Below are 26,076 nucleotides of genomic sequence, written 5' to 3' on the forward strand. Positions count from 1 at the left end.
ATGCTTGTTTTCACTCAATATCCTGTTTATCTTGAGTACCTATAGAGTAGTACTGCATCCTTCATAACTCCAAAAAGTCTTTAGTTTATTATATTCATAAGAGAAAGATAGGAGGGGATAGTGGACGCACTAACAAGGAGGACGAGATATTTTAAGCAGTTTTACTCACCGCCTGCGGTTCCAACACACGATCGTGACCCTTTTTCATTGGGATTGCATCATCCTTAAGAAATAAACGATACGCAAATCCGGCGTCAAACTGGGCCTTGTTTGTAAAACAAGCATCTTCGAAATGCAGGGAACAAACACTTGCACAACTCCGTTGATGCTCTGTAAAAATAAACTCCATCCACTGGTCCCTTAATGCTGTTTTTTTTTTTTTTTTTTTTGGTAATCTGTGAAGTGAAAGTGACATTGAGCCAAGTATGGTGACCCATACTCAGAATTTGTGCTCTGCATTTAACCCATCCGAAATGCACACACACTGTGAGCACACACCCGGAGCAGTGGGCAGCCATTTATGCTGCGGCGCCCGGGGAGCAGTTGGGGGTTCGATGCCTTGCTCAAGGGCACCTAAGTCGTGGTATTGAAGGTGGAGAGAGAGCTGTTCATGCACTACCGCCACCCACAATTCCGTCCGGCCCGAGACTCGAACTCACAACCCTTCGATTGGGAGTCTGACGCTCTAACCATTAGGCCACAACTTTAATTAACCCTAATTAAAGACAACCCTGTGCAGGGTTGTCTTGCCCTGGCAACCAAAAACACACTTCTTTTGTGACTTTTCGCGACACTCTCGCTCTGATCAGTGAATCGCTCTGATCAGTGAATGTCTGTGCTGCTCAGCCTCGCTATACGGGAGCGCGCGCTCTTCCGGCAGACGTTCCCTCAGGACCCATATAAGGAAATTCCGCTCCATCTAACGTCACACAGAGCCACACTCGAAAAAAACTTTCTGAAACTTGTGACAAACCGGAAGGAGTATTTTGGGAACAAAAATACTCCTTCAAACGTACAACTTAATTTTTGAAACTTTGTCCATGTTTAGCATGGGAATCCAACTCTTTAACAGTGTAAAAAACTCAGTATGCATGAAATAGCATTTCACCCCCCCCCCATAATTTTCATAAATTATGAAAACTACTCGTCATGAAAAGATTCTACAATGTATGAGCTAGGCCTTTTTGACATTTGCATTCAATGAGTAAATTTATGTTACATTGATGCACTTCAGAGGCCAAAAGCAGCTGGACAACATTTTTATATTTTTATTTAATCGATTAAACTGAGAAATGACCGTGTATTACATGGTTCTTTATAAAGTGCTCGATTGATATTTCCGAAAAGAAAAACAGCATGCATGTTTACATGTTTGTGCTCCATGCTGATTGTCATAAGCATTTGATTTTGTTGCATTAAATCTGTTGCAGTCAACATTAAGAACTGAATGCTAAAAAGGTAAGCAAGGGCAAATGTCTACTCTCATGAAATTAAAGTTTTTAGGTTTCCTATGGTAACTTTCATCTTCCAGCATTTCCTTTACAACTGGCAGGCTCTAATTGTAAACCAGGGGTGTCAAACTCAATTCTTGGAGGGCTGGAGGCCTGCAGAGTTTAGATTCAACCCTAATTAAACGCACCTGATCAAAGTAATCAAGTCCTTAAGGAATTGAGTTTGACACCCCAATGAGCTCCATCTTGAGTTGGGTCCTCAGCGTAGATTATGCCTGAGACTCTTTATCCTGTTTGATGGCTTCAATCTTAGTCTAAGAAAGTACATGAAAGAATTGTTATTGTAACTGTTGTAAGAATTTAATTTTGTGTCATGAATCAATTATATTATTGAACGCTGAAAAGTTATGCAATTTTTTTTGTTTGAAACTTAATCGCATTATAAACAATAAAATTATAGTTTAACCACATTGATTTTTTTTTTTTTTTTTTTTTTTTTTTTGCCAGAAACCAGTTGCAGCTACTACCCATTACTGTAAGTGGGGCGGATTCTGGCTCATACTGATCTGCACCTTTGAGGTTGGGAGGGCAGTGGAACCCCTTTTTTTACAGTCATTACATAGCCTACCTCCCTGCCAGAGACAAGCACTACATTTTAATATATCACTTGAACATATTTACAAGTTCATCTTTATGTATTCAGTTTAAATAGAGCTCTGTTTTCTAACGCCCATAGAGAAGAGCTGTGGATGCCTGAATTATTGGCATTAACACAAAAAAACCTACCTTTGCTATATTGAGAAGATTAGGGAATCCAACAAAGCTGAACTGGGCCAGCTGGTTGAACTTCTTTCTAACCACATCTGTGTTACCACAAAATACGCAAAGTGTCGGAAGCATAGGCTACTCTCCTTGATAGGATTGTCTCTGAGTAATGCGTCTAAACTGAGTCTAAGAATGATTATGTGGTTTTCTTTCCTGGAAATCATCATGGTTTCATTTTGTCACCTGAACTCAGATTACAAATGAAGAAACATAAATGCTACCAAGAAACGCATAAAGTTAAGGTAAAACAGAAATTAATGACTTAACAGGTTTTAGCCTATTACTTTGTAAAAAAGTTTTGTTACTTATTATAATATATATTATTATATATGCCTTCAGAACTGGCTTAATCAAGGCATATATTCAACAAGGTGCAGGACAGCTCTAAGATCTAATCTTTATTAGAATCTCCTCTGAGATTTTGGCCATACTGACATAATAGCATTATGCAGGCAGTTGCTTCAGATTTGTCAGCTGCATATCCATGACATAAATCTTCGGTTTCATGACATTACATTGGGTTAAGATCTGGTGACTGTGGAGGCCATTTGAGAGAAGTTCAGGAAACCAGTTTGAGGTGATTTGAGCTTTGTTGACAATACATCCTCCTGGAAGCTGGCTATGCTGTGTTCATAAAAGGATGGACAGGGTTAGCAGTAATACTCAGGTAGGCCGTGGCATTTAAACGATGCTTATAGTACTAAGGAGCCCCCAAAGTGTGCCAAGAAAATTTATTAATTTACTTATTGTCCAATTTTGGGGAGCCTGTGCAAATTTTGGTATCAGTTTCCTGTTCCTGCAGTTTCTGAAATGCTCAGACCAGCCCGTCTGGCACCAACAACAAAATCACCTTTCTTCCTTTTCTTAGCTTATTTTAATAATATAATATATGTATATCTGAATGTTAAAACTGAATGATTCCACCAGTTAGACAATAGTTCATTAAATACAGCCAGTGTTGCTCGAGTTTGTCATTTGATTTTGTTGCATTTAAACTGCTGTAATCGACTCTACAAAGTGATCCTAAAAAGTAAATTAGAGGCTGCGTACTTTCATCAGATGGTCCTGTCGCCTCAGTAAGCTCTCTCACCTTTGGCCAACGTCAAAGTGTTCTTTGAGCACATTGTCTAAATCATCTTTATTTTGCATCAACTGCAACATGTTCCTATGAAGCTCCAAAGTTGTTTCCTGGAGCAGCAGATAGCAGATCACCATTGGGATCTGGTCAGCCAGGCACTTGCTTGCAATCTGGTGAGGTAGATAAGATAATATCTAAGGTATAACAATTTGAGCTACAGTATTGTTCAAAATAATAGCAGTATAATGTGACTAACCAGAATAATCAAGGTTTTTAGTATATTTTTTATTGCTACGTGGCAAACAAGTTACCAGTAGGTTCAGTAGATTGTCAGAAAACAAACAAGACCCAGCATTCATGATATGCACGCTCTTAAGGCTGTGCAATTGGGCAATTAGTTGAAAGGGGTGTGTTCAAAAAAATAGCAGTGTCTACCTTTGACTGTACAAACTCAAAACTATTTTGTACAAACATTTTTTTTTCTGGGATTTAGCAATCCTGTGAATCACTAAACTAATATTTAGTTGTATGACCACAGTTTTTTAAAACTGCTTGACATCTGTGTGGCATGGAGTCAACCAACTTGTGGCACCTCTCAGCTGTTATTCCACTCCATGATTCTTTAACAACATTCCACAATTCATTCACATTTCTTGGTTTTGCTTCAGAAACAGCATTTTTGATATCACCCTACAAGTTCTCAATTGGATTAAGGTCTGGAGATTGGGCTGGCCACTCCATAACATTAATTTTGTTGGTTTGGAACCAAGACTTTGCCCGTTTACTAGTGTGTTTTGGGTCATTGTCTTGTTGAAACAACCATTTCAAGGGCATGTCCTCTTCAGCATAGGGCAACATGACCTCTTCAAGTATTTTAACATATGCAAACTGATCCATGATCCCTGGTATGCGATAAATAGGCCCAACACCATAGTAGGAGAAACATGCCCATATCATGATGCTTGCACCTCCATGCTTCACTGTCTTCACTGTGTACTGTGGCTTGAATTCAGAGTTTGGGGGTCGTCTCACAAACTGCCTGTGGCCCTTGGACCCAAAAAGAACAATTTTACTCTCATCAGTCCACAAAATGTTCCTCCATTTCTCTTTAGGACAGTTGATGTGTTCTTTGGCAAATTGCCAAAAAAAAACCTCTTCTGCACATGCCTTTTTTTTAACAGAGGGACTTTGCGGGGGATTCTTGAAAATAGATTAGCTTCACACAGACGTCTTCTAACTGTCACAGTACTTACAGGTAACTCCAGACTGTCTTTGATCATCCTGGAGGTGATCATTGGCTGAGCCTTTGCCATTCTGGTTATTCTTCTATCCATTTTGATGGTTGTCTTCCGTTTTCTTCCACGTCTCTCTGGTTTTGCTCTCCATTTTAAGGCATTGGAGATCATTTAAGCTGAACAGCCTATCATTTTTTGCACCTCTTTATAGGTTTTCCCCTCTCTAATCAACTTTTTAATCAAAGTACGCTGTTCTTCTGAACAATGTCTTGAACGACCCATTTTCCTCAGCTTTCAAATGCATGTTCAACAAGTGTTGGCTTCATCCTTAAATAGGGGCCACCTGATTCACACCTGTTTCTTCACAAAATTGATGACCTCAGTGATTGAATGCCACACTGCTATTTTTTTGAACACACCCCTTTCAACTAATTCAACTAATTGCCCAATTGCACAGCCTTAAGAGCGTGCATATCATGAATGCTGGGTCTCATTTGTTTTCTGAGAATCTACTGAACCTACTGGTAACTTGTTTGCCACGTAGCAATAAAAAAAATATACGAAAAACCTTGATTATTCTGGTTAGTCACATTGTACTGCTATTATTTTGAACAATACTGTACATCTGATGGCACTGAAAGCTTTGGTTGGGACTCTTACCTTGTAGTAGGACTCAAGGTGCAACTTCATCTCGCGCAAAAGTTGCATGACTGCCTGTGCAATTGTCTTCACTAACAAAATTGATTTTTTTTATGTTTCCTATGGGAACTTTCATCTTCTTCCTCTTCCAGAATTTCCTTTACATCTTGCAGGCTCTGACTGTATATGCCATCTTGACTGTAAACAATGAGCTCCATCTTGAATTGGGTCCTCAGCATAGATTCTGCCTGAGATTCTTTATCTTGCTTGATGGCTTCAATCTTAGTCTAAGAAAGTATATACAAGGTTTGTTTTTGAACCAAGTACATGCTTTACTCACAGGAAACTCCTAAACGATCCAAGAAGCTATTCCATTTTGCAAATTCATCCCGAAGTTCTGGACATTTAACACATTTAACTTCCTCCCCAGTGGTCAGGTTGAACATATCTTGAGTGAAAGCTGTTACTTTCTAAAATTAGTGAGGAGATGGATTTCAGTGACTACGTGATATTGGTATGACTCTTTACTAAATAGACATACTTGTATAGTAAGATATAGTAGATTTCATGATGGTACTCACATCAATTAAAAAGCTCAGTCTTTCTGCAGGGTCTGATGGGGTCCAACTCAGTTGTTAGTTTCTCAGCTAAGTTGGGAATAGTGGCAAAACCTTCTTCATAGAGTTTGCTGAGGAAAATGTAATAAATTATATAATAATGACCTATGTTTTAGATTTAGATTTACTAGAATCCCAAATAACAGGTACTTCTCTGTGTATGCACTATATGGGCGCCCCACAGGTGATTTACAAAGCAAAGTTTTGTATCTAAAAACTATTTTTGTCCCCTGCACCTTACAATCATGTTTTCATGCCTTTAGTAAGGTAAATGATCTCATTGTGCACAATGTCTACCACTGTCTCTTCACTGCCCTTATCCACCAGGTCCGGCTTTGTTAAGATGCCTGTAGTAGATAAATGATACAATCAGTATATGCATGGCAACCTATGGTTTTAATGACTTGTTGTTTCCACCTTATTTTTAATGTAAGTGCTGATGCAGCCAATTTTAACTTGACTGCGCGAGATTTCCAGTGTCATTCGCTTACAATTATTTTATCTTCTGGATATTGCAAACTGGTATTTATCACATTATTTTAATTCATTATTAAAATAAACACACTAATTTGAAGTTTTACCATTTATCGCATATTGTTATTCTTCTAGTTATTTACCAATAGCAGCTGATTAATCAGAATCATTTTACCTTCTAAGAAATCAAGCCTAGTGTTTGTTCAGACCTCAAGGCTCAGTACTAGGGCCATTACCTTTCACACTTTACATCATGTTACCTTTGGGAGATGTCATCGGGAAGCAATGTTATGCTGTTGATACTGACCTCTATATTTCTTTGAGGCATGGAGAAAAATACCAATTAGAAAAATTTACGGAAAGCATAGTCGATATAAACACCTGGATGAGGAATTTATCAGTGCGATATTTGATAGCGATCTTTCCTTTGAAAGCCACATTTCTAACATTTGTAAAACTGCATTTTTCCATCTCAAAAATCTAAATTATGACCTATGCTCTCAATGTCAAATGCAGAAACGTTAATTCATGTGTTCATGACATCCCCCTCAGTATTTGAACAAGCTTTTATTGCACTAGGCAAGGCAAGGAAAGGCAAGTTTATTTATATAGCACATTTCCTACACAATGGTCATTCAAAGTGCTTAACATAAAAGAAAGTAAAATAGTCATGAAGAAAAAATAATACAAAAATAAAAGCATGCAATTTTAAAACTTTGGAATGATTTAAAAAAAATACTTATTTAAAATGAATTTAAAACTGTTAAAAATAAAAAAAATTATTTTACATAAAATAAAGTGAATACGTAAAATATAGTGCAATCGGTTTCGGACATCGCACAGTGCTCATTCAATAAATGCACAGCTAAACAGATAGGTTTTGAGTCTAGATTTAAATGTGACCTGTGTTTTAGCACATCTGATCTCTTCTGGAAGCTGATTCCAACTGCGAGCAGCATAGTAACTAAACGAATCCTGGCAGCAGTGTTCTGGATGACCTGCAGCTGTCTAATGGTCTTTTTGGGAAGGCCGGTGAGGAGACCATGACAATAGTCCACCCTGCTGGTGATAAAGGTATGAACAAGTAATGTTTTTGGCACACCAAGATTCCTGACTTGATTTTTAGTTGTTTGACCCCTAGAGTCAAGGTATGCATTCACCTTGAGGTTCAAGGTAAACTTTATCCACAAGTAGGAAATTCATGTGGTCACCATTACATGCTACATTGTTAAATAGCCTGCTACATAACAATAAAAACATAAATACAAAACATTAAATACAAAAGCATTAAAAAACATTTAAACATTAAAACCTAAGAAAAACAAAGACACGACAGACAAAACAATAAACATTGAAAAGAAAACATGACAAGCAGTCTAATTGCTGTAGGCACAAAAGAATAGCTGTACCTTGTGGTCCTAATTTTCCTTTGCAGTAGTCTGCCACTTGACCTGTTGCTTCTTAAGAAATTCTGATGAAGAGGGTGGGTAGAATCATTTAGAATTTGTTCTATCTTTTTAAGACTAAGGTCATTGTACAATTGGGCTACAGTTAGCTGATCAACTCCACGGATCATACTGGCTGTTTTGATTATTCTTTGCAGTTTGTTCTGGTCCATAATATACATGTTACCAAAGGCACAAATAAGGCCAAATGATAAGACACTTTGTAAAACATCTGAAGAATACAGCTGTCTATTCCAAAATGGTTAAGTTTCCTTAGAAAAAACATCCTCTTCTGTAACCTTTTGGACTTATTTTGTGCACATTCATTAAAAGTCAATTTATTATCTATTTCAACACCCAAATATGTGTATGTTGTGACCCTCTCTACCACTACACCATTTATATTTGAGGGTGGAACTATAATTCCCTTTTTATTAAAATCTACGGTCATCTCCTTTGTTTTCTTCACATTAACCACAAGGAAATTATCTTTACACCAATTAATAAAACCCTGCACCTCCCTCCCAAAGCTCTCTAAGGATGCAGTATTGGACTGTACAAAACACACTAATGCTGTATCATCAGCATATTTAAAAAATGTGTGGTTTGAGATGGTTTCTTGGCAGCTGTTGGTGTATAAGGTGTACAGAATAGGGGACAGAACGCACCCTTGTGGTGCCCCTGTATTTATGGCTTTTAACGATGAGACACATGAGTTGAATTTGACTTGTTGACAGTTCGTCAAAAAGTCAAAAATCCACAGAACTAATCTTGGGTTAACCCCAAGATGAACCAATTATTTTACCATCAGGTGGGGTTGGATTGTGTTGAAGGCACTGCTGAAATCTATGAACACAATCTTGACAAGACTCTTTGGCTGTTCAAGGTGCTCATATATGTTAACTGTAAGAGTCAGCAGTGCATCTTCGACCCCTCTCCCCACACAATAAGCAAATTGGTTTGGGTCTAAGGATGGTGTGACCTCACATAAAAGCTTCAAGTTTCAAAATAATTTTTTCAAAACATTTCATTGCCATATATGTTAGGGCAACAGGGCGCAGGTCATCAAGTTCCCTAGGTTTATTATTTTTGGGTAGGGGCACGATCAAATTTTTTTTCCATAGAGACGGAACTACACCAGTGTCTATTGACAGCTGGAACAGCCTTTGAAAGGGCTGTGCCAGCTGATCTGCGCACACCCTTAAAGTCCTGCTGCTAATACCATCAGATCCACTAGCTTTACGGGGATTCACATGTCTAAAATAAGACTTAACATCGTCTATAGAAATATCTATATCCACATACTTCATGCTACTAATTTCTTGAAAAATTCATCTTTTTTTCCAAATGCAATAACTTCAAAGTATTTTCCTTGTTTAACTGAAGAAAGTTCTGGCACATCCAACTATTAATTTCACCAATACATTGGCAGAGGGAGTCAATGGGGCTGTAGACATTTGGAGATAAGGCTATTTGGCTTAGTGGGAGCATATACAGGCTAAACAAGAGCGGTGCAAGAATTGACCCTTGTGGGACTCGGCATGTCATGGACGTCCACTTAGACTTATGCTCTCCTAGACTCACATAATACCCTCTCCCTTCTAAGTATGACCTGAACGATTTGAGTACCATCGCAGAAAGCTCGACCCAGTTTTCCAGTCTCTCTAGTAGTATGTTATGATCGACAGTGTCAAACGCAGCACTGAGATCTAGCAATACCAGCACAGATATTTTACCAGAGTCAGAATTTAAGCGAATATCATTTATTATCTTAATGAGTGCTATCTCTGTGCTGTGATGCGGTCGGAAACCAGATTGAAAATTGTCCAGGTATATTATTTTTGTTTGGAGAGTTTAAAAAAAAGACTATCCCAATTTTGAATATGACTGGGCTGTGTTTGAGGTGGACCTTCAAGATTTTAATCAGGTAAAGCAGTTGATAAGTGCCCATTTGTTCTGCAGAGACCTCCTTCCCAATAATAACTGTCGTCAAAAGCAACACAGAATAACATACTGTACTGCTCATCTGGAGAACTGGAGAAGGTCAGCATTTATATTAGGCCTATGGTAATTTTGTTGATGTGTCTGTCTTGTTGCCAGAACGTTTTGTTTTGTGGGTTAAAGTACATCCAGCTGGATGTTATCAACCTCTTGAATAAACCACTGCTGATCACCCTGTCAGGATTTTTTCTGCAGTAACAACCGGCTTATTCCTTACATATACCATGGAATTTACTGTAAGGTACTTTGAAGAACACTGAGGTGAAACTATTACTATTACTAAACTATTATTTACTAAAAAAATATGATGACCCTTTAGAAGTAGAGAAAAAGTTTTGTGAAGAAAATGCTTCAAATGCATCCTGATGTCTCTCAAAGACAACATTTCTGAGTTGCTAATGTCCCTGACCCTGCAGAAAGACTGAGCAACTCCTATGTGTACTGTTACCTTTTTTCACTTAAAAATAAGTAATGTTCAACTGATCAGCACTTTTCTGACGCTTTAACAGACGTGTCTGGATCATTTGACAACTTTATTTTCCTTTAATGTATGAAAAGTTTATTAAGTTTAATCACTGGTCTCTTTACAGATAAAAATAAAAAATAAAAATCCTTTAGTGGTAATAAAGCACAAGAGTGCCCTCTAACAATATTCAGAATTCCTTTGCAGTCAGCAGGAATATTGAGACAGAAGTTTATAACTTTTGAAGTCAAGTATAGGGGAAGAGAGCTTCTAGGATTAATCAATTACAAGACCTTTGAAGGACTTGTCAAGGATCAGATTAAGATATTGGAACCAGCCTTAAAGACACTGAAGATCATCTCTGATTTGTGTTGTTTGTATATTTCACATCCCATGGACCCCATTTACACAGTTACTTTCATATGGACCTCCCTTTGCGCACATAGGCCCTTTGTCATTCTGAAGAATGATAAGGCCGGTTGCCCTGATTTTGTTCCTGGATCAACATCTTCTGATGATCCTGGATCAACATTATTGACCAAAAATATAAATTTAGCCCAATCCCAATCCCTACCCCTAAATCTAAACCTAACCCTGGTTGTAAGCCTAAAACTGAAATTCTCTGAAATCTCAATTCTGATTGGTTGATTGGAATGTTGTTCCAGGATCAACAAGAATGTTGATCCAGGAACATGTTGTACTTGGTGAAATCACGCTCGCCATTTCTGGATAAGCTTGACCCTGGCAGTTTTTAGAGTCTGTCTATAGCTGGACATACTGTTTTTCCATGCAATTCTAAAAACTTCCAAGTTAGTTTTTCTCCATTTGCGCTCAAGATTATGAGTTTCTTTCTTGAGAGAGTGGATATTACTGTTATACCATGGCACAGTACATTTTTTTCTAAGCTTTTTCAATTTGATGGGGGCAACAGCTTCTAATTAGAGAAAATAGTGCCAATGTTGCCAGTCATTTCATCTAGTTCATGTGTATTTTTGGGTTCACATAGCAGTTGAGATAGATCAGGCAGGTTATTTGCGAATCTGTCTTTGGTGGCTGGAACAACAGTTCTGCTCAGACGGTAACGCTGAGACATATAGTTAATATCAGTGATATGCAGCATGCAAGGTACAAGTTAATGGTCTGTAACATCATCACTTTGAGGTACAATATCTACTGTAAGATTGATTCCAAGCGATATAATAAAATTTTAAGTGACATTTTGCTTGATTCCAAAAGAGTTTATTAGGTCAGTAAAACTTAAGTCCTATTACATCATTTGTATTATCAACATGAATGTTAAAATCTTGGACAATTAGCACTTTATCAACTGTAACCAAAAGGTCTGAGAGGCTATTTTAGGAATTCTGTATACGGCCCTGGTGGTCTATGCACAGTAGCCAGAGCAAGAGATACAACAGATTTATTTTACATATCTGACAGTGTAACATTAAGCAGAAGTATTTCGAATGAGTTAAACCTGTGTCCTGTTTTCTGGGTAACATTGAGAATATCACTATATATTGTTGCAACAGCTCCCCCACGACCAGTCTGACGGGGCTCATGCTTATAACAGTAGTTTGGTGGAGTAGACTCATTTAGACCAATATAACCATTCGGTTTTAGCCAGGTTTCAATTAAGCAGAGTACATCATTAGCAAAAAATAAATGACTGAAAATTGTGCTTTCCAATCAGGATGGTAGACCGATGATATTTTTAAACAATTTTAAGGGTATAACCATATGTTTGGTTTAAAAAAAAATGTTTTTGTTTAAATCGCCATTACATCACTGCTCACAAAGAAGTATAAAAGATACACCATTGACGCCAGAGTTGCACTTGCCTCAGATTTCAAAGGTAAACTACATAGTCAACAAAACATTTTTGCCAAATGCATAACAGAAATGTATGCACTGAATTCCGTTTTTATTGTAACGTTTGCAATATTCTTTGGTTTTGTTTTGTTTGTTTGTTTTTTGAATAAGAACTTCTTAACTGTCATGCAGGTTGTGTTTAGAATGTTTTAAATGATATAAAGTCTAAGAAAGAAAAAGTGCTGGCCCTAGTCACTATCATCACCTGCCCATCCCTGGGCTAAATGTTACAATTTATCAGTAAATGCACACTGCTCTCAAGTGGGGCATCTCATATCATCCCCTACCATAACTTAAGCCATGCATTGTTTGACATTAATATTGATATTATTAAAAGCCTAGCTGAAGTAATAATAATAATAATATATGCATATCCATCACTGTATTTTATTTAAGAAATGTATTGTGCATTGCTTTATAAATGTTCATTATTAGTATTAGGCTATATGCTTAGTTCTTGTTCAGATAGTTTTTTTTTTTTTTTTTTTACATCTGAAATATCCTCCAGAGGGGGGTATTTATCCATAATCAGACTGATAAGAGGTTGATATGAGAACAGAGCAGCACTGTCTGACTAGCAGGTCTTCTGGCCATGACTGTTTAAGCTCCAGGAATAAGTAATTTGAGTTTAAGTCATGCATGCTGTATTATGTATGCATCATGAGCTGAGGAAAAAAGAAAATGCATTTAAAAGTTAAACCCATTTGTCTTTTGTGCCATCGAAAGCTAGAACAGTTTAAATGAATTCATTTTCAGATCACTAGCTCAGATTGGCAAATTCAAATTATTTTATTCCAAAGGTCATCACATAATTTTTAGTAAAGGATAGAAATTATTTTGTCAATATATTGCACTCTAAATAGTTTCAAACTTTTACATTTTCATATATTGTTTAAGAAAAAAATTACAGCAGTTTATGCTGTTTGTTTACCAAAAGTGCTTAAAAAATGAAGTTTTACTTCTCAAAACCAACAAGGCCCAAGTTCAAAGTAATGCACCGAAATGCCTTTGAGAACTGTTAGTATCACCGGTTGTTTGACCAGTGTTTATTGACCAGAGCTCATTTTCAGGGTAAAATGTTTATTCTGTGTCAGATACTGTATTTCCTATTACATCTAGAGTGTTGAAGAAGCACAGTTGTGACCTCACTTGATCGTGTGACTTTACACATTAGCTGGTTCTCAAAGCACATTCAAGCCTCAGTATTGGGTTTTGCATGTTGTGGCATCACTATGATTGTATTTTTCTCAAAAATCATGAAATTGAAATGAGCCATTCTGAAGTTTAGGTGGATTGGAATGAGCTTCAAATTTTTGAGTCAGCCAACTAGTTTGAAGTTTATAGTGAGAAACAGTTGTAAAGAAATAGTGTGCCTTAACAATATGCTTATCTGTTACAGCTAATTGTGGCACATATCTCTAGAGTACTTTCTACTTCTCTGATTGGTCAGTTGCAGCATTAAGCTAATGTTATATGTATATATATATATATATATATATATATATATATATATATATATATATATATATATATATATATATATATTCACACACACATATATGTATGGTGTCCAAAAAAATAAAACTTATTGATATTTATGGATAATGTTGTGTCCTAACACCTCTCTTGTTAGATTATTCATCCACGGCAATTCATATTTTGAATCCATAACAAAGCTGTTTTTGGATTACATTTACATCTACACATTTGACAGATGCTTTTATCCAAAGCGATTAGCACTGCATTCAAGATACTTTTTTCCCCTCCAATTCATGCATTCCCTGGGAAACAAACTCATGACCTTGGCATTGGTACGGCCGTTTTCCACTGTTTGAGCTGAATTTCCCTTATTGTATGTGCTATCTGATGTTTGCAGGACACTTTTTAGCAGCTGCTTATTTTCTGTCACTCTTATTCACTACTTTATACTCTCATCAGAAAAAGTACATTTTTTGAGTCAGAGTGAGAGTTCAAACAGATGATAAAAGCATTGTAATAATCCACAAGTAATCCACATGACTCCAGTCCATCATTAATAACTTCCAAATGCTGCATGTTTGTAAGAAATACAACAAGATGATTTATTTTTAAAATGTTGTTTCTGGCCAAAAACAGCATGTAATCCACTTCAGTGAAAAAAAAGTAAATCCCCTGATTTCCTCTCAGATCAAAATCCACCTATTAATTTGTTAAGCGCTGTTTTGGCCTGTTTTCGCTTGTAAATAGTGCTTGATCTGTGCATATTTCTCTCCTGATTCAGCCATGAGCTTTTTTCACTGGAGTTAAGAAATTGAAAACATCTTGATGAATTTGTTTATTACAACCACACCACTTTTTGCTTCACAAGACGTTAACTGATGGACTGGAGTCGTGTGGATTACTTGTGGTTTATTGTGATGTTTTTATTGGCTGTTTGGACTCTCATTCTGACGGCACCTATTCACTGCAGAGGATCCAGTGTTGAGTAAGTGATGTTATGCTAAATCTGTTCCAAGGAACAAATTCATCTACATTTTGGATGGCATTTATGTGTGAACTATTGCTTTAATCCCTAGATTAAAGTGCTAATGTATTGAACTTTTTGGATATAATATATATATATATATAACATGAATAACAGACAAATTACTCTGGAGTATGAACAGATATGTTTTGTTGTTGTTGTTTGTTTGTTTTCTTAGTGTCCTAGGTTAAAGTTTGCATTGCACCACGTTTTGTGCGCAGATGTTATTTTTGATGCACTCTGCACCATATGTGTTTGTGTATGTGATGTCCAGTCTGTTATTACTTGAGTCCTTTCCCATGCAAATGAAACGTGCACGCACACACACATACACATCTTCCCCTTATTTATACATGCTTCCTTCCTTTTCCCAGATGCTTGTGTATGGAGAGCCACCCAGTTATTTAAAAAGTCCATTAGGCACTTGTTTGGGGCGGGGGGGTTAAAATTAAAATACCGTGAATTAAAAACTACTCACAAAGTCACATTTCCAGTGTCTAGTTCAAAGTTGTTATCTAAATAAAGGTCAAATTGACTTTGACAATGAAAAGAAGACTAGTCTAAGCATGTGGCCCTCCTCAAGGGACATTTGTATCGTCAAGGATGTCAGAGCTTAATCAGAGCTGAAAGTACAAAAAACACCAGCCGTGATGTTTTTTTTCTTAGTTGTTTTCTTTTCTTTTACCATAACTGAAAAGAAATACATAATGACATTATTTTTATAATCTTTATCACTGACATGTGTATCAATTTTGTCTTTCTGTGTGCTTGACGCATGAGTATACGGCTTTTAAAAACAACTCTCTATGTACTCCTGCATGTGCATGTTTCCATTTTTGTTGTTTTTTTAATCTTTATTCAAGTTGATTTTAGAGCTAACTAACTAAAGTTAGGCATAATGCGTCCTTTTCCACAATCTGTTTTAAGAATAAACACTGCAACAACTCATTGTAGCATATCCCATCCCATGTATTTCTTTACACTTGTGTCACCCACCACACACTGAGTGAAGGTCCCTCGGTTGCCTGGGATCATAGATGCTGGCAGGCTGAAAATGGGAGGCATGACATAGTCCAAGAAGCATGAAACAGTCTCACCCACGCGCTCCTGCCTGATGTAGCCCACGGAGACCATGTTCTCCTTCATACCGAGACTTGTAGCTGCCTCTAAACCGAAACGTCTTCCTCTATTCGTTTGGTCACTTTGTCAAAACCGTGAGCGAGTGAGATCACCACTTTTGGCCCAGTGTTGTCTGGGCATCTGAACAGGCTTTATTTTTTGAATGCATTTGTTAACCACAAGCTGTTATTTCTTTCTATTAGAAAATGAAACACCTCATTTGTTGGCTTGGTTATGTGTGTGCAACACTATTTTGCCGTGATTTATGCAATGAATATGTAAAGCCACGCATTAAAAGAATTCTCTCCTGATTAATCACTGTTATACTGTCATAAGTCATTTGCAATAACAACTGCCAGTTTGCTTATGTTGCTGTCTGTGCTGTAATATAGCATGGTCTCATATTGCACGGCAAAGAACAGATGTGTTCCCCTTTGCTGAAAACGTTATACAACAACGTCTTTCAAATGATGTCTGAAAGAGTCACTGCAAATGTTGACCGTCTTTTAACAAATGATTTGTTATAAACAACCAAATCTCTCTGGAAAAATTACCTTTGTGTATATTGTAGGCAATTCATAATGAAACTTGAGTATGGCACTTGATTATATTTTCTGAACATGTTTCAAATAATGGTACTGTAACATTAATGAAAATTGAATGCAAATGTAAATTTTAGCATCTATAAAATGTATATTTTGCGCTAATTAGTTGGTCTTTCTGGGAAAAGCCGTGCAGACCAGATGCCTCTATAAACATACTTGAATAAAATAAAGTAGACTTAATGTCTCTCTTTGTAAAGCACTTCTGTAATCAAGTTTACCTAATCTGCTTTTCTAAGGTAAACTTCACTTTAAAAAAGAAAAGAAAAAAAACTAACATTATTCAGCAAGGATACATTAAATTGATCAAAAGTGACATGTATATATATATATATACAGTGGGGATAGAAAGTTTGGGCACCCCTTGCAGAATCTGTGAAAATATGAGTAATTTTCAAAAAATAAGAGAGATCATACTAAATGCATGTTATTTTTTATTTAGTACTGTCCTAAGTAAGATATTGTACATAAAAGATATTAACATTTAGTCCACAAGACAAAAGAATTGCTGAAATTATTAAAATAACCCTACTCAAAAGTTTGGGAACCCTTGGTTCTTATACTGTGTTCTGTAACCTGATGATCCTCGACTGTCTTTCTGTTTTGTGATGGTTGTGCATGAGTCCCTTGTTTGTTCTGAACAGTTAAACTGAGCAGCGTTCTTCAGAAAAATCTTTAAGGTCCTGCAGATTCTTCAGTTTTCCAGCATCTTTGCATATTTGAACCCTTTCAAGCAGTGACTGTATGATTTTGAGATACATCTTATCACACTGAGGACATTTGAGGGACTCAAACACAACTATTTAAAAAGATTCAAACATTCACTGATGCTCCAGAAGGAAACAAGATGCATTAAGAGCTGGGGGTGAAAACTTTTGAACACGATGAAGATGACCAAATTTTTCTTATTTTGTTGAAATATAATTGTTTTCCATTTAGTTCTGCCCTACGTAAGCAACAGAAGATACTTGTATGTATCCAGGTACACAAATTAAGTACAATTTACATTGATCTTCAAATTCCAAAAGTTTTCACCCCCAGCTCTTAATGCATCTTGTTTCCTTCTGTAGCCTCAGTGAATGTTTGAATCTTTTTAAATAGTTGTGTTTGAGCCCCTCAAATGTCCTCAGTGTGATAAGGTGCATCTCAAAATCATAAAGTCCCTGCTGGAAAGGGTTCAAATATGCAAAGATGCTGGAAAACTGAAGAATCTGCAGGACCTTAAAGATTTTTCTGAAGAACGCTGCTCAGTTTAACTGTTCAGAACAAACAAGGGACTCATGCACAACCATCACAAAACAGAAAGACAGTCGAGGATCATCAGGTAACAGAACACAGTATTAAGAACCAAGGGTTCCCAAACTTTTGAGGGGGTTATTTTAATAATTTCAGCAATTTTTTTGTCTTGTGGACTAAATGTTAATATCTTTTATGTACAATATCTTACTTAGGACAGTACTAAATAAAAAATAACATGCATTTAGTATGATCTCTCTTATTTTTTGAAAATTACTTGAAAATATTTTCACAGATTCTGCAAGGGGTGCCCAAACTTTCTATCCCCACTGTATATATATATATATATATATATATATATATATATATATATATATATATATATATGTATTTCAAATACATGCTGTTGTTTTGAATTTTTTTATTCATTAAAAATTCTTGAAAAAAGTATCATGGTTAAAACAAAAATATTAAGCAGCACAAACGTTTTCAACATTAATAATAATAATGGTTTCTTGAGCAGTAAATCAGTGCATCAGAATGATCACGTCACACTGAAGACTTCAGTAATGATGCTGAATATTCAGCATGGCATCACAGGAATAAATTGCATCGTAAAAAAATAAAAATTAAATACAGTTTTGTTAAATTATAATAGTATTCCATAAAATTATTGTATTTTTGCACTAAATAGATTTTTGTAACCAAAGATATTTACTGAATGTAGAGACTGTAGTTTGATTCCAAAACGTTTTCAATGTTTTAAGTAATGTTTAATTTGGACCACTTTATTGTTTTCTTGGTAACTTTGTTATTATTAGTTTAAATTTTGCAGGGAAAAATACATATAATCTTTAATCTGTCAATTTAAATTTGAGATTAAGTATTTACAGTGTACAGTAAATCCATAACTGATTATATATTTGACCATGATGCCCAAAATACTGATGCGCCTATCTGAGGACACTGATGTCATATTGTTGTTGTTTTATGTTATTATTATTCTATTCATATATATATATTTTTTTTTCATTTCAATTTTCTGCAGATACGCAAATATGCAGTACACAAAGAAGCATTTTCACATGTATGGTTTATTCGGTATGTACTAACAAGACCAACCAAAATAATAGAAAATCAAATAATGTTTTTCCCAAATAAACATAAATTGTTTTAGCTCACTTTCAGTAAAGTAACTTTGCATTAAACAGTAAGCAACACAAACACTGCACTCATGGCATGCAAACCCATTAGCCTAAATAATGGAGACAAGGTTTTCCCGTAGTTAATGTGTACAATCGTCTACATGTTTACACCACATTCGTTGCCCCACCAAAGTTTATAAATGGTACTAAATCATAAACGTCTGCCATGCCATATGGGTGCATATGGCAATCACCTGTTTACAGAGTACTATTCAGCCCCATTGAAGTGGTATTTTGTGCTTTTGAGACCTCGGTACAACACAATGAAGAAAAATCGCTTGTTTTTTTTTCCTCATATGAGAACCTTCAAAAAGTTTGGCACAATGCCGGTAGTTTGATTTGTGTACCTTGTTACAGCCCACAGCTAGATTGACAAATTCCCTCTCCCCGTCCTGGTCCTGTATTAAACACAATACATTATGGGACAGGACTTCCCCTATTGTCTGATCCCGGGTGTGGACCAGAGCTCTCTGTCACCACATTGTGCCTCCTTTCCTCTCTTTCCTCTCCTTCCTCTCTGCCTTGAGAAGCAGCAGAAGTGACTGCACCATAAAAAGGGTTCTGGTCCCTTCACTTCTCATCTATGGACACTATTTGTTGTGGAATGAATTCAACTTGAACTGATAAGGAAATGAAACCATAATAAAACTCGTGGCTCAATCAGGCCTAGATATTTCAGTCTACTCCGTGGCTGTCGGTGCAAGCAAAAAGTGATGTCATTTATTTAAATATCCTTGTTTTAGATTTAGAATATCATTAGAAATATCTCAGTAACAATATCGCCAACCCAGAACTGCCCTAAAATGTTACAGTGCAGTACAGACATGATAGGTTTTTGTGAAAAAGGGAACATTTTTGTGAATAATGAAGTGTTCCTCACAGAAGGCTATTGTATGATTTCAGAAAAATTTAAGTGTGTGTGTGTGTGTGTGTGTGTGTGTGTGTATATATATTCATATAACTGAATAAAAACACAAATATTGTGCAATATTATTACAATAAAAAAATATATATTTATTAAAGATATAAGATATTATGTAAAACAACTATTACCTATTATTTTCAATTTAAATTATAATTTATTCCTGTGATGCAAGGCTGAATTTTCAGCATACTCCAGTCTTCAGTGTCGTATGATTCTTCAGAAATGATTCTGATATGCTGATTTACTGCAAAAAAAATCATTTCTTATCATTATCAGTGTTCATATTTTTGCGGTTGTTTGACCATATAGAGTATGAAAACATGGCCAAAATGACCAAACATGCAATGCATTAGGCTACATCACACTACAGTACGTGCCGGACGGTGCAAATCTTTGTTTCTGCCCCTGTATGCACAATTTGTTTGCATTTGAACACTATTTATGTACAGTCACTGCACATCAACACTGTAATCTGTTTTCAAATTTAGGGGCAAAGGGACACTTGTGCTTCAGGGCAACAGCTCTTTCAAACTGCTGAGTTATAGTCCTGCTCCATTAGCAGAATCTGGCTAATGCAGGCTTGAAATAATACAGCGAGTCTCCTCTGGGGCGAAATCATCGCTCCGTCTTTCGGACACGTGCACACATCAATGCCTTACATACTTCTACGACTTTAAGTGGGCAAACGGAAACTGTAGCGGGTGAAACTGTGCCACATACTCAGTCAGCCGCTAAAGTGCTCACCTGACAAAATTTACAGTATCTCCTCCATCACAGATGTTCTGACACAGAATCACACGCACTTTAATGAGGCCAAAAAGCCGAAATGGAGAGGATCTCACAGCCACATTGTCAAATCTGTCATGAAGGAACAGGGTTGAAATAAACCATCAGGACCTGAGGCAAACACACCGCAGTGTAATTTATGACTGCTGAGGCGAATGCTGACTGCCTAGTCAAAGTATAGCGGGAAGGCAAAACACAAGCTGTGAAAAGCATTTATTAACTTTAACTCCCTAGACGCTCGGAGCCTGCGCTTGACAGTTAACTGTTTTGTTAACCCCTTTTTGCAAACGAAACAGTCTGAAACGATTTTTGTGTCTTATAATTATATATTTTTTTACAGATATACACCAGCCATTTTTCTCTGACATGTTGAGAATGTCCCCCATACAAAATATACATTCTGTGTGATGAAATTGGAACCTTCTGGACTATGAAACGGTCCCCTCACGGCAGGCCTGGAAATCCATTCATGTACGGCTCGCACAATTACCACACAAGTGGAAAAAAAGGTTTTTAAGTGCAAGTGCGATGCACAGAGAGACTTTGAGGAAGAGAGGAAAAGAGAAGAAAAATAGGACAAAAACGACAAACTAAAGTCTGTTCGGATTCCAAAATTGGGAACTTGTCTTTCATACTTTTCTGGACCTTGACAGTGTTATTTACTTGGCAGTCTAGGCTCTAGGTCACAAGCCTCCCGGACTTTATCCAAAATATCTTAAATTGTGTTCCGAAGACGAAAAAAGCTTTTACGGGTTTGGAACGACATGGTGTAAGTGATTAATTAAAAAGTTTTCATTATTCAAGTATTTTCAGTGTAGTTAGCCACATTTCATGTCTATGTTTTATCCTCTTTTGTGTATATTTTTTAGCTTTTGTCTATATTATTGCTTTATTTTAGTTAGTAGTACAGCCATAGCATGATGTCACCTTTGAGTGCTCTCTTCCCTTCCCCCACACTGGAAAAGGATTTTTTTTTTTTTTTTTTACACAGAATATTTTCCAGGCTTTCTATTTCTCTCTCTGTTATTTTCCCCTCTCTCCTTTTTTCTGTCACTTCTCTAATTTCACTCTCTCTCACGCTCATTCACAAATAACATGTCTTTTGCTGTCACTTGCATTTTTGCATGTATTTGCAGGGTGCATGTGTTGTACCTTATGAAGTAACCACTAGACTGCTGCTAAGTTAGCACGTATCCGTCAGCTTTCTGCTGCTTGCTATTGCTTGGTCAGCTCTGTTGCACCAGCACCCAGGGCCGTGCACAGACCTTTTGAGGGGCATGTGCTGAAACTGAAAAAGGGCACCCCCCTCCCTTTTTTATATCAATTATATATATTATCTTTTTTAGCTATTCTGTTTGGTTTTATAAGCTTATTTGTATTATTTGGTTAACATGATTATGAATGACATTGAAGAGGGGAAGGTGAGCAATGAGTCAAGTATTTTTGACAAACTTTTTTGAAATATAATTTAAGTAATTATGTCCAACTCAATTCCAGATTATAAGAAACTATAGCCATACCGTTACTATAACATATCCAACATGTATCCGCCTACCTGGCAAAAATTTGATACTGTGGTGGACCAGGGAAGTTGGTCTCTTGAAGGTCTCTTATTCACTACACTTTCCTTAAAATAAGCCAGCAATGAAAAAATAAAAAATAATAAAAATAGTGTGAAAAGTACAGTTGCAGTGAAAAGCATTTCTGAAGCATCATGTGACACTAAAGAGTACTGAACTGGAGTAATGATGCTGAAAATTCAGCTTTAATCACAAAAATAAATAACATTTTTAAATATATTCAAATAGAAAACAGTTATTTAAAAAAAATTGTAAAAAATATTACACAATATTACTGTTTTTGCTGTATTTTGGATCAAATAAATGAAGCCTTGGAATGAATCATGAATTACATTCTGCATGATAAAATATAAAGATTTCAGTGATCTTCTGTAATTTTATTTTAGTTACTACTACATTACTGTAGTAAAACCATGTTTTACTACATTTTATACATGTGAGGACGAGCGGAGAGTATACCATAACATGATTAGCCTAAATGTTAATAAATTAATTGTATCAGCAATCATAAATCAAAGAAGAAATTTCTTAGAAATATGTTATCTAGGTGACGAGGATCACTGGTCGCTTTGTGTAAGTTCCAGTACGAAACAGCGAGGGGGCGCACCTGTTATGATTTTCCGATGGTAAAAACAAATTATATGTTGTTGTATTACTTATCAATATACAGTTTTTGACCAGCGAATGTGTGCAAATGTGATTTTTTTTGTCCGTCATTAAAACGGCGACGTCGCCTGCCGCTGCCGGCATCACATTACATTTTCATCTACAGGTTACAAACTAGTTTTTGTAGCTATATAGACGGAGCGCTCAGTTTTTCCTGTGGTAAAATGCATTTGGCCAAAATCGCATTTTATAAAAGATGAAATGCTACTGTATGCACAGGCTATTTAAGTGTTGGCTATGTATTGGCTATGACTAGATGGCAAATGTTAGCCCTCTCTCTCAGGCTACTTCCCACCATAGACAGTAAAAGAATGTTTACCCACATGTCTCAGTCAGTCAGTCAGACATCAAATAAATAAAATATGAGCCTTTATAGACATTGTGTTTAGTAGTACTTATTCAAACAACAAGACATCTATTTACCCTTCGCAAAACTTTGTTCAGCTCAGTTGTTGTCATCTGTACTGCGTGTTGATTCAATGAATATAGAGGGGGCGGAGTTATCAGCTTAATGACAGCTTGAGGAACGAATAAGATTTACACAAGCTCGTTTTAAGAACTTTTATTTGCTAAATATTTGTAAAACAGACAGACAGGCGTAAAGGGTGACCAATAGCGTTGATAAAAAAAAAAAAAAAAAAAAAAAAACACCAAAAAAAGGGCACTTCGGAGTGTAAGGGCAAAAAGGGCATGTGTTCTGCACAGGTTGAGCCCTACCTGTGCACGTGCCTGCCAGCACCAGAACTTCTGCTGGATCTCCACATATTAACTGTGTGTTTTTCAGCCTCAGGCCAATCTAACAGGGGATCTTTGAGCAGCAGTGGGCCCCAGAAATGCACCCATGCAAGTACACTGTTGCAAGGACACACCCTGCCAGCAATCGACCTTTGCCCCACTACCTTCTGGGTAAGTCTGGGAAGACAAAAGCTATGGGTGCACACACACACACACACATAGTGAAAAAAACAACACCACATTTTGGTGACCTAGTAGCACTTGTGGATGGCCTCAGTTAAGGGAAGCCTAAGATCTGGTGAGGATCCAGGGGCTTTAAGCAAGATATAATATGAAAACGCCCCAAAGAAACATGCAGCATAAGTAAGCGACTGAGAAAACTAGAAAGCAAAAAGAAATCTTTGATTTGAAGGTTGAAACATTTGATTCACGGACCAGTTCTAGTAAACCTTACCAACATAAAGCCGTGATAATTCATAATTAGATACATGAGAATCTGAATCTCAGAAACTGAAGTAGGATGTGCATGTAAAGTGGGCTATATGTGGCATGGCTGTGGTTTTCTGTGATTCATGGGTTCCTTAGACACAACAGTAGTGGTCGCTTTATCAAAACAAACACAGAAGCTGCAGAATTTAAACAAAGTAAAGATGGTGGTTATGGCTAAGCTGGAAAAATACTGTGGCTTTAAATGTTTTCCCAAGCTTTGGCCAACAAGGTGATGGATCGAAAGTGAAGAGAAGTATTGACATAGCCAATAGCAATTTATTGCTTATATTAACGTGATTAAATAATGGCTTTGATTAATAATGATTGTGAGAGACAAAAACTAAAACAGCTTTTAAAAGCCTTAACTCAGTTTGATTAACTGTCTGACATATTTGATTTACTTTTTCTGCATGAAATCAAAATGGACTCTATTTACTTTCTTAGTACACATTACTGGTTTTATTGTGAATGATTCATCAGCACATGCAATTCCAACGAAAAAAAAATGTTTGTCTTTGTAATCCTTCATCCTCCAATGACCTGTCATATAGAGTCAACTTTTCACAATTTAATCAATTCCCTGTAGAAAATTAAATAGAAAAAATGCAAATCCTGTTCTGCCTTTCTTTTCTTGGTGAACTTAGAAGTCATGTTTTCAATAAAAAAGTCTGCTAATGCCATTTAATGGGGACTTTTAAAAATGACTATGAAAGTTATAGTTCATAAAAGTTCTTCATGTTTACTGATGGACTTTAAAAGCTTGCAAATCTATATTAGAGTATATTACTTGAACGGATTAAACTGTGTTGTTCAGTCTAAGTTTTTAGCAGGTCTGATAATGTTTCAGGGAATCTGGTTCACATACATTTAAGTAAATTAAAATAACCAAAATTAAACCCTTGAAACCTTTTTCAACATAAAGGTTAACTTGTGCATACGCATATTCAGATAATTTTACATCAATTGACATTTTTAAAGACATTAAATCAATCTATTTTTCACAAATGTATGAAATCTTAAGATTTCTTCTTTTCATCATCTAAGCACTCTTACTTGTCATTGATCTTTATAGAGTATAGAATGTCAAAAGCCATTGCCTGAGATCGTCGTACCAGATTTAACAACCTACAATACAATTAAGCTCCTTTTGAATGCCTAAGCTGCTTTTATTTATTTATTTTTATCATGAGTATAAAGCTAAATTTTAAAGCTATAATCCAGACTAGCTAAATCCCGCAATGGTCCGAATCCATTTTATTCCACTGATACCTTGTAATCCATCCGTGCACCAACTCAGGATGGATTTTGTCATTTGTTTAAATTATTCATCGTCGTGTCTTGCCGTGTTGAATCTCTGGAGATGGTAGGAGCTGGAATGACGACTCTGGTGTCAGGCAAATGTGGAACGGATGCTCTGATGTTTCCAGTAAGCCGCGTGTGTACCGTAGCGTTAACACACTCTCCTCTCTACTCTAGCCCGCTTCCCAGGGTGCTCACAGAGACTTCGTCAGACTGTAGCATGTGGCAGATTGGGTGGACTAATTCAGGATTAATTGCATGCTTGTTACAACAGGGCGCCCATATGGCCTCAAGCTCACTGGAGTGGCACTTTTGTGTCAAATCGCACATTTGCTTGAAGAAAAGGAGGATGGGGTGGTTGCTGGTGAACTGAGTTGTGTTTCTCGATTCTGTCGAATCTGCAGAAACATCCAAAATCCTGCTGGCATGTTGCACGCATCTTCCTGAATTGCCAGCGGCAGTTCCGCAAGATTGAAAAGGACATGATTGAACATTATTCTTAGGCAAATAATTGCTCACAATGGAGAGTGATAGGTTATATTGTGTATTCAATCAGAAATCGAAGACGTCTGAGATGAGGGAATTCATGAGCACGTGAAAGGCATGGTGGAAGCTATTTAGAGTCAATGTCACACAGATGTTCAGGATGGGATCCATTTCTCAGCAATAGAAAGCTATTAGAATGATTGTTAACTCCATAGTCATAAATCCATGATCCGATTCAAATTCTAAGGAAGAATGCCATCATGATCTATTTTTCACTCAAGAGGCCACTTTTGTATCAAAATGCTTCAAAGATGATCAGTTTTGGCTTGTAGCAAGTGAGCAATA

This window comes from Carassius auratus, chromosome 1 (assembly GCF_003368295.1).
Source record: "Carassius auratus strain Wakin chromosome 1, ASM336829v1, whole genome shotgun sequence".
NCBI classification, from domain to species: Eukaryota; Metazoa; Chordata; class Actinopteri; order Cypriniformes; family Cyprinidae; genus Carassius; species Carassius auratus.